This window comes from Dysidea avara, chromosome 2, assembly GCF_963678975.1.
Source record: "Dysidea avara chromosome 2, odDysAvar1.4, whole genome shotgun sequence".
Classification (NCBI taxonomy): domain Eukaryota; kingdom Metazoa; phylum Porifera; class Demospongiae; order Dictyoceratida; family Dysideidae; genus Dysidea; species Dysidea avara.
In genome coordinates, this window is record NC_089273.1 from 860,701 (window position 1) to 874,720 (window position 14,020).

The 14,020-nt window shown below is 37.9% G+C and overlaps 1 long non-coding RNA gene across 1 annotated transcript in view; it reads left to right on the forward strand.

Moving 5' to 3' along the window:
• The window catches only part of LOC136246420 (uncharacterized), a 423,931-nt gene extending 415,471 nt beyond the window's left edge, over positions 1–8,460 (forward strand). The window contains exon 4 of the long non-coding RNA XR_010696411.1: positions 8,256–8,460. This is a non-coding gene — a long non-coding RNA (uncharacterized lncRNA). The remainder of the gene's footprint in view (positions 1–8,255) is intronic.
• Positions 8,461–14,020: the final 5,560 nt, after the last annotated feature.

Consider the following 14,020-nt stretch of genomic DNA (forward strand, 5'->3'; position numbering starts at 1 on the left):
ATACTTCAATTATTTTTGATTTTATTAGTAATTATACAAATTATATACATATATTTATTACATGCCCATTATTCCCCACAGGATATTTTTTAGCAGCTGATCTCTCTACTGGGTGACTTAAAATATAGCGGAACTATATACAGGATGGTTTCTTTGTAGCTGAACTCTCTACAAGATAAATTCTTCTAGCTGATTTCTCTACAGGGTGATTTGTTTCTAGCTGAACTCTCTACAGGTTATTTGTTTGCAGCTAAACTCTCTACATCCATGGTGGTTTCTTTGTAGCTGAACTCTCTACATGATGGTTTCTTTGTAGCTGAACTCTCTGCAAGGTGACTTCTTCTAGCTGAACTCTCTACAGGGTGATTTCTTTGTAGCTGAACTCTCCACATGATGGTTTCTTTGCAGCTGAACTTTCTACAGGGTGACCTCTTCTAGCTGATCTCTCTACAGGGTGATTTGTTTCTAGCTGAACTCTCTACAGGTGATTTGTTTGCAGCTAAACTCTCTACATGCTGCTTTCTTTGTAGCTGAACTCTCTACATGATGGTTTCTTTGTAGCTGAACTCTCTACAAAGTGACTTCTTCTAGCTGAACTCTCTACAGGTGATTTGTTTGCAGCTAAACTCTCTACATCCATGGTAGTTTCTTTGTAGCTGAACTCTCTACAAGGTGACTTCTTCTAGCTGAACTCTCTACAGGGTGACCTCTTCTAGCTGATCTCTCTACAGGGTGATTTGTTTCTAGCTGAACTCTCTACAGGTGATTTGTTTGCAGCTAAATTCTCTACATGGTGCTTTCTTTGTAGCTGAACTCTCTACATGATGGTTTCTTTGTAGCTGAACTCTCTACAAAGTGACTTCTTCTAGCTGAACTCTCTACAGGTGATTTGTTTGCAGCTAAACTCTCTACATCCATGGTAGTTTCTTTGTAGCTGAACTCTCTGCAAGGTGACTTCTTCTAGCTGAACTCTCTACAGGGTGATTTCTTTGTAGCTGAACTCTCCACATGATAATTTCTTTGTAGCTGAACTCTCTACAAGGTGACCTCTTCTAGCTGATCTCTCTACAGGGTGATTTATTTCTAGCTGAACTCTCTACAGGTGATTTGTTTGCAGCTAAACTCTCTACATCCATGGTGGTTTCTTTGTAGCTGAACTCTCTACAAGGTGACTTCTTCTAGCTGAACTCTCTACAGGGTGATTTCTTTGTAGCTGAACTCTCTACATGACGGTTTCTTTGTAGCTAAACTCTCTACAAGGTGACTTCTTCTAGCTGAACTCTCTACAGATGATTTGTTTGTAGCTAAACTCTCTGCATGGTGCTTTCTTTGTAGCTGAACTCTCTACATGATGGTTTCTTTGTAGCTGAACTCTCTACAAGGTGACTTCTTTTAGCTGATCCCTCTACAAGGTGATTTGTTTGCAGCTGAACTCTTTAGGTGGTGATTTCTTTGTAGCTGAACTCTCTACATGATGGTTTCTTTGTAGCTGAACTCTCTACAAGGTAACTTCTTCTAGCTGATCCCTCTACAGGGCGATTTGTTTGTTGTTGAATTCTCTACATGGTGCTTTCTTTGTAGCTGAACTCTCTACATGATGGTTTCTTTGTAGCTGAACTCTCTACAAGGTAACTTCTTCTAGCTGATCCCTCTACAGAGCGTTTTGTTTGTTGTTGAATTCTCTACACGGTAATTTGTTTGAGGCTGAACTCTCTACATGGCGGTTTCTTTGTAGCTGAACTCTCTACAAGGTGACTTTTTCTGGCTGAACTCTATACAGAGTGATTTGAACTCTCTACATGATGGTTTCTTTGTAGCTGAACTCTCTACAAGGTAACTTCTTCTAGCTGATCTCTCTACAGGGTGATTTCTTTGTAGCTGAACTCTTTAGGTGGTGACTTCTTCTAGCTGAACTCTCTACAAGGTGATTTCTTTGTAGCTGAACTCTCTACATGATGGTTTCTTTGTAGCTGAACTCTCTACAAGGTAACTTCTTCTAGCTGATCTCTCTACAGGGTGATTTCTTTGTAGCTGAACTCTTTACAAGGTGACTTCTTCTAGCTGAACTCTCTACAAGGTGATTTCTTTGTAGCTGAACTCTCTACATGATGGTTTCTTTGTAGCTGAACTCTCTACAAGGTAACTTCTTCTAGCTGATCCCTCTACAGGGCGATTTGTTTGTTGTTGAATTCTGTACACGGTAATTTGTTTGAGGCTGAACTCTCTACATGGCGGTTTCTTTGTAGCTGAACTCTCTACAAGGTGACTTTTTCTAGCTGAACTCTATACAGAGTAATTTGTTTGCAGCTGAACTCTCTACATGATGGTTTATTTGTAGCTCAACTCTCTATAAGGTGACCTCTTCTATAGCTGAACTCTTTACATAGTGTCTAGTTTCTAGCTGATCTCTCTACAGGGTGATTTGTTTGCAGCTGAAATCTCTACAGGGTTATTTGCTTGTAGCTGAACTCCTTACATTGTGTCTAGTTTCTAGCTGATCTCCACAGTGTGATTTGTTTGTAGCTGATCTCTCTACAAGTTGATTTGTGTGTAGCTGATCTCTCTGCAGGTTGATTTGTTTGTAGCTGAACTCTCTAATGGTTGATTTGCTTGTAGCTGAACTCCTTACATTGTGTCTAGTCTCTAGCTGATCTCTCTACAGGGTGATTTGTTTGTAGCTGATCTCTCTGCAGGTTGATTTGTTTGTAGCTGAAGTCTCTACAGGGTGATTTGTTTCTAGCTGATCTCTCTACAGGGTGATTTTTTGTAGCTGACCTCTCTTCAGGGTGATTTGTTTCTAGCTGATCGCTCTACAGGTTGATTTGTTTGTAGCTGAAATCTCAACAGGGTGTATTGCTTGTAGCTGAACTCCTTACATTGTGTCTAGTTCCTAGATGATCTCTCTACAGGGTGATTTGTTTGTAGTTGATCTCTCTGCACATTGATTTGTTTGTAGCTGAACTCTCTACAGGGTGATTTGTTTCTAGCTGATCTCTCTACAGGGTGATTTTTTGTAGCTGACTTCTCTTCAGGGTGATTTGTTTCTAGCTTATCTCTCTACAGGTTGATTTGTGTGTAACTGATCTCTCTACAAACTGATTTGTTTGTAGCTGATCTCTCTGCAGGTTGATTTGTTTTAGCTGAACTCTCTACAGGGTGATTTGTTTCTAGCTTATCTCTCTACAGGTTGATTTGTGTGTAACTGATCTCTCTACAAGCTGATTTGTTTGTAGCTGATCTCTCTACAAGTTGATTTGTGTGTAGCTGATCTCTCTGTAAGTTGATTTGTTTGTAGTCGATCTCTCTACAGGGTAATTTGTTTGTAGCTGAACTGTCTATAAGGTGATATGTTTGTAGCTGATCTCTCTGCAGGTTGATTTGTTTTAGCTGAACTCTCTACACGGTGATTTGTTTCTAGCTTATCTCTCTACAGGTTGATTTGTGTGTAACTGATCTCTCTACAAGCTGATTTGTTTGTAGCTGATCTCTCTGCAGGTTGATTTGTTTCTAGCTGATCTCTCTACAAGTTGATTTGTTTGTTGCTGATCACTCTAAAGATTGATTTGTTTGTACCTGAACTCTCTGCAAAGTGTTTTGTTTGTAGCTGATCTCTCTACAGGATAATTTGTTTGTAGCTGAACTCTCTGTACAGTGATTTGTGTGTAGCTGAATTCTCTAGAGAGTAATTTAATTGTAGGTGAACTCTCTACACGGTGCATGACTTGTTTATAGCTGAACTCTCTTCAGTGTGACTTGTAATGTTCTGAATCTCTACAGTGATATAATTGTAGCTTAATTCTCCACAGGGTGACTTGCTTCTTGCTGAACTGTCTATAAGATTAACTGTTTGCAGCTGAACTCCCTACAGAATAACTTGTAATGTAATAGAATTCTATAATGGAGTAAATAAATTAGCTGAATGCTCTATTAGGGTGACTGTTCTATTAGAGTATCTCGATCTCGCATTTGCTACACAGAGTTGGCTTTCGAATCATAACTCAGTAGTTTGTAATCCAATTCTTCTATACTACTGCAAGGACTTTCTATGAAGATTATTCCAGCTATACACCGATTTTCAGCTCATTGCTCTTAGCGGTTTGCCTAGTAGGCTTAAAAACTAATACTTTTTTATTACTAAAAATCGATCGCGTAATTGCGACACAGGTTGGATTTTGTGTCATATCTCCGTGGTCTTAATCTCGATTCCTTTCAAACCACCAAAAGGCACTCCTACGATGGTTACTCCATCTACATAGCAATTTTCAGCTCATTCCATGAAGCGGTTTACCCTGTAGGCGTGACAACAAATCGATCTTGTTTTACGCGAATAATCGGTCATAACGCCTGAACCATTCATCGGATTTGCACCAAATTTGATGCTAGGATGCGTCTTTGGACTCCCTTTCTGTGTGCCAAATTTCAAGGCGATCGGAGCACGCGTTTGCGTTTTATAGCAATTTTTGCAAGTGTGCGAAAAGACGAAGAAGAAGAAGAAAAAAAAAACGAAGAAAAAAAAACCTAACTTTGGCCGCTCATATCTCGGAAATGGCTTGAGCGATTTCCTTCAAATTTGGAATGTAGACTCCCCTAGCTGGCGGGCAACTCTGCAGCAAATTTGGTTTCAATCGGATAAGCTATCACTGAGATACAAAAGTGTGAAAATGACGTTTTCTTTCTTCCTGTCAATATACTCACGGTGTGGCGCGCCGGCTTCTTGGGCCGCACGACACACTATCGTGTGTCTTGATCACTGAGATACAAAAGTGTGAAAATGACGTTTTCTTTCTTCCTGTCAATATACTCACAGTGTGGCGCGCCGGCTTCTTGGGCCGCACGACACACTAACGTGTGTCTTGATGATTCCTAAATGGGTAAGTTGATATGTGATTGTCACAAAGCATAAATCAGATCAATAAGGGGTAAGTAAATTCACAGTCTTGGGAATGTGCAAAAAAAAATAAAAATAAAAATTTGACGTAGAAGTATGATGAATAAGCTTGTTTGATGAAGATGATCTTGTAGAAGTGGATGATCACATTGTAATTTAGTTATTGATGCCAAAGTGCGAATGAGGAGTTTTGTATGATTTTTATAAAATGTTGTAAATCACTTAGTTTGTACTGGTACACATGTTAGGGATGCAATAGGATTAGCCTGACCTTGTAGGATGAGTGATAATCATTCAATGTATACTTTGTTGCTCTCCTTTGTAATCTTTCTAGGGCAATGATGTTCTTTAGGAGGTAAGGTCTCCACAGCTGGCTGGGATAAGTCAATTGAGATCAAACTTATTTGATGTATGTTTGGCATTGATAGAATGAGTAGAGAAAGTTCTTCAGAGCAATCCTAAAGTTTTGTATGCTTTTGAGGTGATCTTGTCATAGTGCATGGAGAATTTACCAGAAGATGATACATAAACTCCTAGATCTTTTACACAGTTAGTTTTTGAGATGGACAATCCATTTATAGTAAAATTGAGGGAACCATTTTTTTCCAAAATGTATATGGAGGAACTTAGATTCATTAAATAATAATCCTTTACATTGCTCCAGTTTAGGATTCAATTGAGATCATGCTGTAAAGAAATTTAATGTATGATGTCATCTAACTGCAAAGGGGAAAGTGTCCTTAATTTTTCATACTGTGCCAAAGTGTGCTATATTTTCCTCTTCAGTCTACTATATTTTCCTTTTTATGACAATAACATGCTTTTTGTGAATGTTACACAACCATAAACACGACCAATGGAAACACTGGAATGACCACCACTAATAATGCTGTCAACAAAAGTATCATAGCCATTAATAACAAGTAATGGCTATGCATACAAATGTTTGTAATTCCACTACATTTATCATAGTACAATTCAGTCTTCCATTATGGGTGTACCTAAGTCTAGAAAATTCTTGGTTAGATTTAGTGGGCCTCTGACATTGAGGCCTTCAACTTTGTTGCATTGATGGCCTCGCTCCTGAACAACAATATCTAGCCTTCCTAAGTCGTTCTCTTCATCCTCCTGTCCCATTACTAAGTGAGTTCTGGATCTGACGAATCATAAATCATGTGATAACTCAGCATTAATAATTATTAATGGCTACAAATTAACCTTCTGCTAATCATGAGTATGTAGGCAATACTTTTCTCACTGCCATCATGGTGTTCCTTATACAGTTACCTTCTTCTTGATTGCTACTTCGGATTCATATATTAAACCAGTTAACTCACTACATATGCTTGTACACTATGGAAAATGCCAATAACTACATTTACAAGAGGGCACTCTCAAATATTCAGACAGGTGTCAGCTCGCTTAAATGTTTATTCTCACTCATTTTCTCCTGCCACTATTAAAATATGGAACAGCCTCCCAGCTACCGCAATTGAAGCAAGCAATATAGATGAGCTTTAAGAAAAGGATTGTAGACTATGTTTGTATTAGCCCAGCTATAGACTAAAATGTTGTTCGCTTTGTGCTTATGTATGTTTTTTTGTGTGTACCTGTGCTTTATACTCCCTAATTAAGGTCTTCACAGTATCAATAATAAATAAATAAATAAATATAGTACTCGGGTCTGGTCTTGTGCCAAATGTAGTACTCAGCTTTGCTTTGTGCTATGTTTATCTTTCGACTACATTCTCTTGCTAATTTTCCGTACTGCACTTGTCACGGTACTTTGACTGCTATATATTGATGTGGTTAGAAGTAATCTTACTTTGTGTCATCAGCAAATAGAAATAGCAAGGATAATACGATGGAGAATAGTAAGTCATTAACGAACACAGCAAGCAGAAGTGGTCCAAGAATGCTTCCTTGTGAATACCCGAAAGAACAGACATCACACTTGAATACCTGTTGTTGGTGTGCACACATTGTTGTCTAGAGCTAAGACGTTGCCTATTCCTAGTAACCACTTAAATTTATAGTTTGCCATGTGAGACTGAATTAAAAGTCTTCTAGACTAGCCTTTGATTGCATTTAGAGCTACAGTGGATCCTCAGTTATTCGAACAGCTTTGTTCTTATAGTTAGCCAAAAGTATTCAGATAAGTGAAATTGTTCGGATAACTGAAACCCATTGATTTATATACAGAGCTTCGTTCAACTACTCTAATAGTCACATTCGTATAATAAAGGTGCTCGGATAACTGAGGTTCAGATAAGCGAGGATCCACTGTATTTGAACTGTGTTAGCCACTAGCAGAAGTTATAAAATGAATGGACCCAAACTGTATGTTTAATAGTGATTGCAATAGAAATGACATTGAATTGTCATACACTATATGGTCTTTCTAGAACTTTAGAATAAAGGGATAGGATGATAGTTATTCACTGCTACACAATCTCCAGATTTGAACATGGGTGTGATAGAAAGTATCAGCAATTCGTTAGGAAGTGTGCTATTTGTTAAGCATCAGGCAGACAGCTGATGGAGGAGTGGGTAGCATAGAACTAGTTCATATGCTTTCCACACTTTTGGACTAATCTAGTCAAGTCCTTGAGCCTTCTCGGGGTCAAGGGAAATAAGAGCATTATAAACATATTTTGGAGAATGAAAATGGTTTCCAGGATATTACTGTTGCTATTGTTGATATAGTTGGTAAATGAGGTTGGTGAAGAGTTCTTAGTAAAACTTGAGAAGACAATACTGCACTTAAAGACTTCACTTCTCAAGTTATCAGTTTTTGTTCATTTTGTTGTACAGTACTATCATTAGGTATTAGTCTTTATTTTGAACCTTGCATTATGAGGATAAATGAAGTGCTTATGTAAATATGCTTTTATAAGCAATTTGTGACAGAAAACACACTATTATAGTAGCAATAATGACATAATAGTCAAATGTGGTAGAGTAGACTAACACTTGAAAAGCTTCATAATCCATCATGCACTGTGAAATATTGTAGTTAAGGGTGCTAGCAGGTTTTTGAAGCCATTCAAGGGACAACTCACATAACCACATGTGGCTGTTACATCATAATTGGCAAAAGTACACATACTCAAAGTATCCGTGTTAGGCAGCTGTGTTTTGCACCAAAGAAATTGGCCAAGAAACAGCCTGTTTCATTTGAAAACCATCACGAAAATGATAGTCTGGGTCCCCAAGAGTGACAATAGAGTGAATTAGCCTGAAAGTGTTAGTTTTGAAGACACGTGCGAACACAAGCTGGTTTGTAGCCAACACACGTTGTTCCTGTGTATTCTCAGTGATAGCGTAAGCTGGTAAGTTATATTTGTAATTGTACACCTATTTTTAGGTAGTGACGATGTTCCAGCTGGATTTATCACCCATTACAAGACATTGACTGTGTGTTGTTACGAGGTGTTACCTATCGAAGAGCAGGCTTGGCAACTCCACAAGCAACAGGAAGGTGTCCCAGTGCGTAAAGAAACAACAGCTTTTCTTTTGTTCAGAACTTCATTTATAGCCTGTTATTTGATAAAGTTGGCATGTGTGGTTTATTGGAATTTGTTATAATAACTTTTCAGCGTGCACAGGCTCTACACAGCACTGTAAAAGGTAACACTCTGGAATGCACGATGGTCGGATTTCTACCAAACTTTTGGTGGGCCATCAGTGATAAATTTGCAAACTTTTAGTACATGGGATTATAATTGTTGTGATCCAGCACAAAGTTACAAGGCCCAGAAGTTAACATTCGTTCACGAGCACTCGCTCTTTGTCTTATAACTTAAGAAAGAAGCAGTGCAAAGACAAATCCATGCGCTAAGTTTCCACAAGTTCATTGAAGAATCTTCACAGCGAATTTGATGCCTGTGCAAGCAGCCAGTATCTCTAAATAAAAAATGTATGGGTTAACTTTGAGGGACTATAGTGCCTTAATGAAACAAGGTACGATCTTATACTTTGGTCTCTGTATAGTAGAAAGTTAGGTCAATCTTTGAAGCAGTAGTTTGGATTCCTGTAACCTCCTTTTTGTCTGTATCAATGATAAAAAGAACAGCATTTGTATGGCTTCAAAAACCCACTAGCACCCTTAATTCGATGTTTGTGTCAGTGAATATATGAATGTTATTTTGTTATTGCAAATACTGGAATTTTAAGTTTGATTATGGATCATGGCCAAAAACTGAGGTGCAGTGAAACAAGGTAGGTTGCCTACACCTGCAGATAAACTATTTAATGGACATTGAATCACTGCTTCAGTTTATGCCTATTTTGAATTACGGGTTAAATTATATTTGCAGGTGTAGACGACCCATAGACTGAATTAAGTAGGGATTAAATGTCCAGTGTTATATCTGCAGGTATAGATGAACCACAGATAGTCAGAGATATAGAGATTAAATGTACACAGATGTAGTATATTTGTAGAGGTACACAATATTATAATCAAGTGCTAATGAGCCTCAGAAAGCAAGAAGTTAGTAGGCTACCCAGCACGTTTTATTCTTCTCAGTCAACCACACAGTGTTTTCCAATACAATACATTACTAGTAAAAGACTTCTATACTATTCTTTGTTTGCATTTGAGCTATCTGAACTGTGTTAGCTACTAGCAGAAGTTGCACATTAAAATGGATGGACCCAAACTGTATGTTTAATAGTCATTGTATCAGAAGTAACATTGTTTTGTCGTACACTAGTCTTTCTAGAACTTTAGACACAATACATAGTAAAGAGATAGGATGATAGTTATTCACTGCTGCACAATCTTCAGATTTGAATAGAATGTATCAGCAATTCGTTAGGAAGTGTGCTGTTGGTTAAGCAGATGACGGAATGGATAGCATAGAACTGATGCACATGCTTTCCACCCGCTTGGACTAATCTGGTCAATTAGCACTGTAAACATACTGTGGAGGAATGAAAATGCTGACCATAATATTACTGTTACTACTGTTGATATAGTCGGTAAATAAAGTTTGTTGAAGAGCTCTTAGTGAAACTTGAGGAGACAGTACTGCACTGAAAGACTTCACTTCTTAAGTTATCAGTTATTGTTCATTTTATTGTACAGTACTGTCATTAGTTATTAGTCTTTATTTTGAACTTTGAATTATGAGAATAAATAAAATGTTCGCAGAGGTTGCACAATTATACAGAGTATACAGGTTGTAGTTGATTAAAGTCTTTAACAAATCGCTTGACAAATCACAATTACAAGGCAGCAACAAATAACAACAACTAGTAGTATAATAAGAACTACACTGCTTATATAATCTAGCTTCATGTGTTTAAGATGCACATTAATCAAATCAGTCTTGTTACAAGCTACTGACATCATCGCATCATATCCCTCCCTTGTCCCGAGCGTCATGTTTTAAAACATCCAAGTACTTGTTTTTCTGATGACTTTTCAATGAGTATGGACATCTGTTAGGCTTAGACTGTTCATTTTGCTGTTTCTGGCAAGTAGTATCTTCCTCTACACTGAAATAGAGGTCTGGCCACACAAGACTAACTTACTCTGTACTATATAGAAATTCTGCAAAGAATGTGACAGTTAACGCTTGTTAATTGATGACATCTCTTTAGATATCCTTTGAACGTAAGCTTCAGTAGCAAACTACATAGTTTTGAACTTCTGTTTCTGTACAGTGGTTTACCAGTTAGAGATTTTTCATAAAGGACACTTATAGACTGTAATTGATAAGTGACTGAGCTGAAAGATAGGTCTGGCCTAACTTGTTCCTTGAGTGAGTCTTTGAGCTTGCTCTAATAAAGATATCATGCTAGTTGACTGTCGTTGTTATGTACATCCCCTTCATACAACATGAGTGCTGTATAACGAACAATAGTAAAATTATTGTTAACTTTTTACATATTTAGTCATGCATAGTCCAGTCCACTAAGTGATGACCAAAAGGGATTGTTGTAGTAAATCAACAATAGGCATGAGAATTTGATGTTATTTTGCTCATAAAGCTGAGCATTATGATTTTGAGTAATGCTACAATACATACCACCTTTGAGGAATGTCCAAATTATGCCACCATTTTAACCAATATTGCTGTATCACATTTGAATTGATGATTTGACTTTAAATAGGCTTCTTCTCCTTAATTAGATACTATATTACAGTAATTCATCTCATATTTGTGGCTTATCAATATATGTGACCACTTTAATAGAGTGGCATTAATAATGTGACTGTTCTATTAGAATTTCTGACTGCTCAATTCTTTTAAGGGAATTTTGTAAATTACAGATTTTCTTACTGTTAAACTTTATAATTGCTTCAAAGTACTAGCATAATTGCAGCAGCTTCCGCAACAGAGACAACTAGGTGACTAAATTTTGGAAAATCACCTTCATGGTTGCACCTGAAGCAACTAGAATTTTTGAAACTAGCATGGTGCTGTTAACGGTAGAAAACACTTATCAAATAATTCTAAGTTTTTTCTTGTAATTCAAGGTATCTATGCTTTATTCCACCCTTAAATGGGTAGGAATTTAACTTATAATGCTGTGTTGCGGAACTAAATATTTTATGTGTCAAATGCGCCCATGAGAGTGATTATTCAAAATTTGGTCACATGTAACGTTTTGCAGTAGACTGGTCATAATGACTTGTCATATGTAGAGGTGTACCGATAATCGGATCGGCTACAATATCGGCCACCCGATATGGCATTTTTTAACCAATATCCGTATCGGTACAGAACAGCAGGAGGACCGATATCGCTACCGATATTTATACAGTTGCAATGGTTTGTACATAAACGGATTATGCATTGGTTTTCTACGTTATTTATGTGGTTCATTAGTGCCAGTGGCTTATTGTTCACTCTGCAACAAGCGCTACGCTACGAGAAGCCATATAAATGCACGCGATTCTAGTGTTCAGTCTTTACAAATGAAGCAGTTATAGAGTACCTTTGTAATAAAAGAAGGGTCACAGGATAACCAAGGAAATTTACTGTATCAGCTTCCTCACAGGCCATTAGAATGCGGAGTAATGCAGAAATATCCATTTTAGGCTTCATGGGAGTATACATAAAAATATTTGTGGGTGCCTAATTATCTGGATTGCACAACAGAAACTCAAGCTGTATACCACCACAGGTACAGTATAGCAATGAATATATGCACATGTTGTACATAGGGTAGGTAATTGTACATTTTCGTGTACTTAAAATATTAATGCAAATATCGGATCGACTATCGGTTATCGGCTTCTTTGGTTGCATCAATATCGGATATCGGTACATGCCAAAAACCCATATCGGTACACCTCTAGTCATATGTAGGCATGATCGGTCATGGTGGGAAATTACAACTAAGAGTTAGATTGTACATGATTATTAATTCTGTTATATACTGTTCACTCATTCATTGCTCTACTGTATAACATTGCTAATTGAACGGGAGTAGGCCTAGTGCATCAATGGCCACCCCCCTTGTGTTGTAAGAATGTAGTATCTCTTAGCAACCAAGTGGTAGTTATGATTAACAGTACAAGCCATAAACCAATCAGATAAACTTTATTCCTTAGGCTCCATCCCTTTTCTTTTGATAGCTAGGACATTATGTCTGAGCAAACTAAGTTATGCATTGTCCAGACCCAGAGGCAGCAAATGTCAAATGCCTGGTGATTGACTGTTATAGCATAAGTAATTGATAATCGACCAAATTTCGTACTATAATGGTATCAAGTACTGCGGCCCAAGAAGCCGGCGCGTAACACCCGTGAGTATATTGACAGGAAGAAAGAAAACGCAATTTTCGCACCTCCGTAGCTCTGTGCTTCCTTGATGAAACAAGACGATTTTTGCTGTGGACATTCCCTCCAACTGCAGCACTCCACATTCCAAATTTGAGCTAAATCGCTTAGCGCGTTCCCGAGATATGCGACTTCAAAAATTGGCTCAGTTTCTTCGTTGTTTTTCCTCCTTCTTATTTTTCTTTTTCTTGTCGCACACTAACAAAAATTGCTATAAAACTCGAACGCCATATCCGATTGCCTTGAAACTTGGCACACAGAAGGGGGATATAAGGGCGCATCGCGGTACCAACTTTGGCTGGAATACGATAAACAGGCAAAGAGTTATGAGCGATTATTCACGGAAATTAACACCAATATGTTGTCACGCCTACAGGGTAAACCGCGTATGGGAAGAAGCTGAAAATCGGTGGGTGAATAGGTTAACTATTGAACCTCAAACCTTTTGTGGTTTGAAAGAAATCGAGCTAAAAAACAGGAAGATACAACGAAAAAACCAACAGTGTGTAACAATTACGCAATTGAGATTAGCTAATAAAAATAACGACTGCTTGCCACGCCTACCAGATAAACCGCTTGGGGTATTGCTTTGAAAATCGTTGTACAGATGGAGTAATCATCTTAGAAAGGCTCATCAATGGTGTAGAAGAATCAGACTTAAAGCCACGGAGTTATAACACGAAATCCAACTTGGTGTAGCAAGTGCGAGATCGAGATACTCTAATAGAGCAGTCATCCTAATAGAGCAGTCACCCTGAAGAGAATTCAAGAGATCAGCTAGAAACAAGAAACCTGTATAGAGATCAGCTACACACAAGTCACCCTGTAGAGAGATCAGCTAGAAGAAGTTACCTTGTAGGGAGTTCATGCAACTATGGAAATGGATAGTTCAGCTAGAAAAAATCACCTTGTATAGAGTTCAGCTACAAACAAATCGTCCTGTGGAGAGATCAATAGAAGAAGTTACCTTGCAGAGAGTTCAGCTACAAAGAAACCATCATGTAGAGAGTTCAGCTACAAAGAAACCATCATGTAGAGAGTTCAGCTACAAACAAATCTCCCTGCAGAGAGATTTGTTTGTAGCATGTAGAGAGATTAGCTAGAAGAAGTTACCTTGTAGAGAGTTCAGCTACAAAGAAACCATCATGTAGAGAGTTCAGCTTCAAACAAATCACCCTGTAGAAAGATCAGCTAGAGGAGGTCACCTTGTAGAAAGTTCAGTTACAAAGAAACCACCATGTAAAGAGCTCAGCTACAAACTAGTGACTTTGTAGATACATCAGCTAGAAGAAGTTACCTTGTAGAGAGTTCAGCTACAAACAAATCACCCTGTA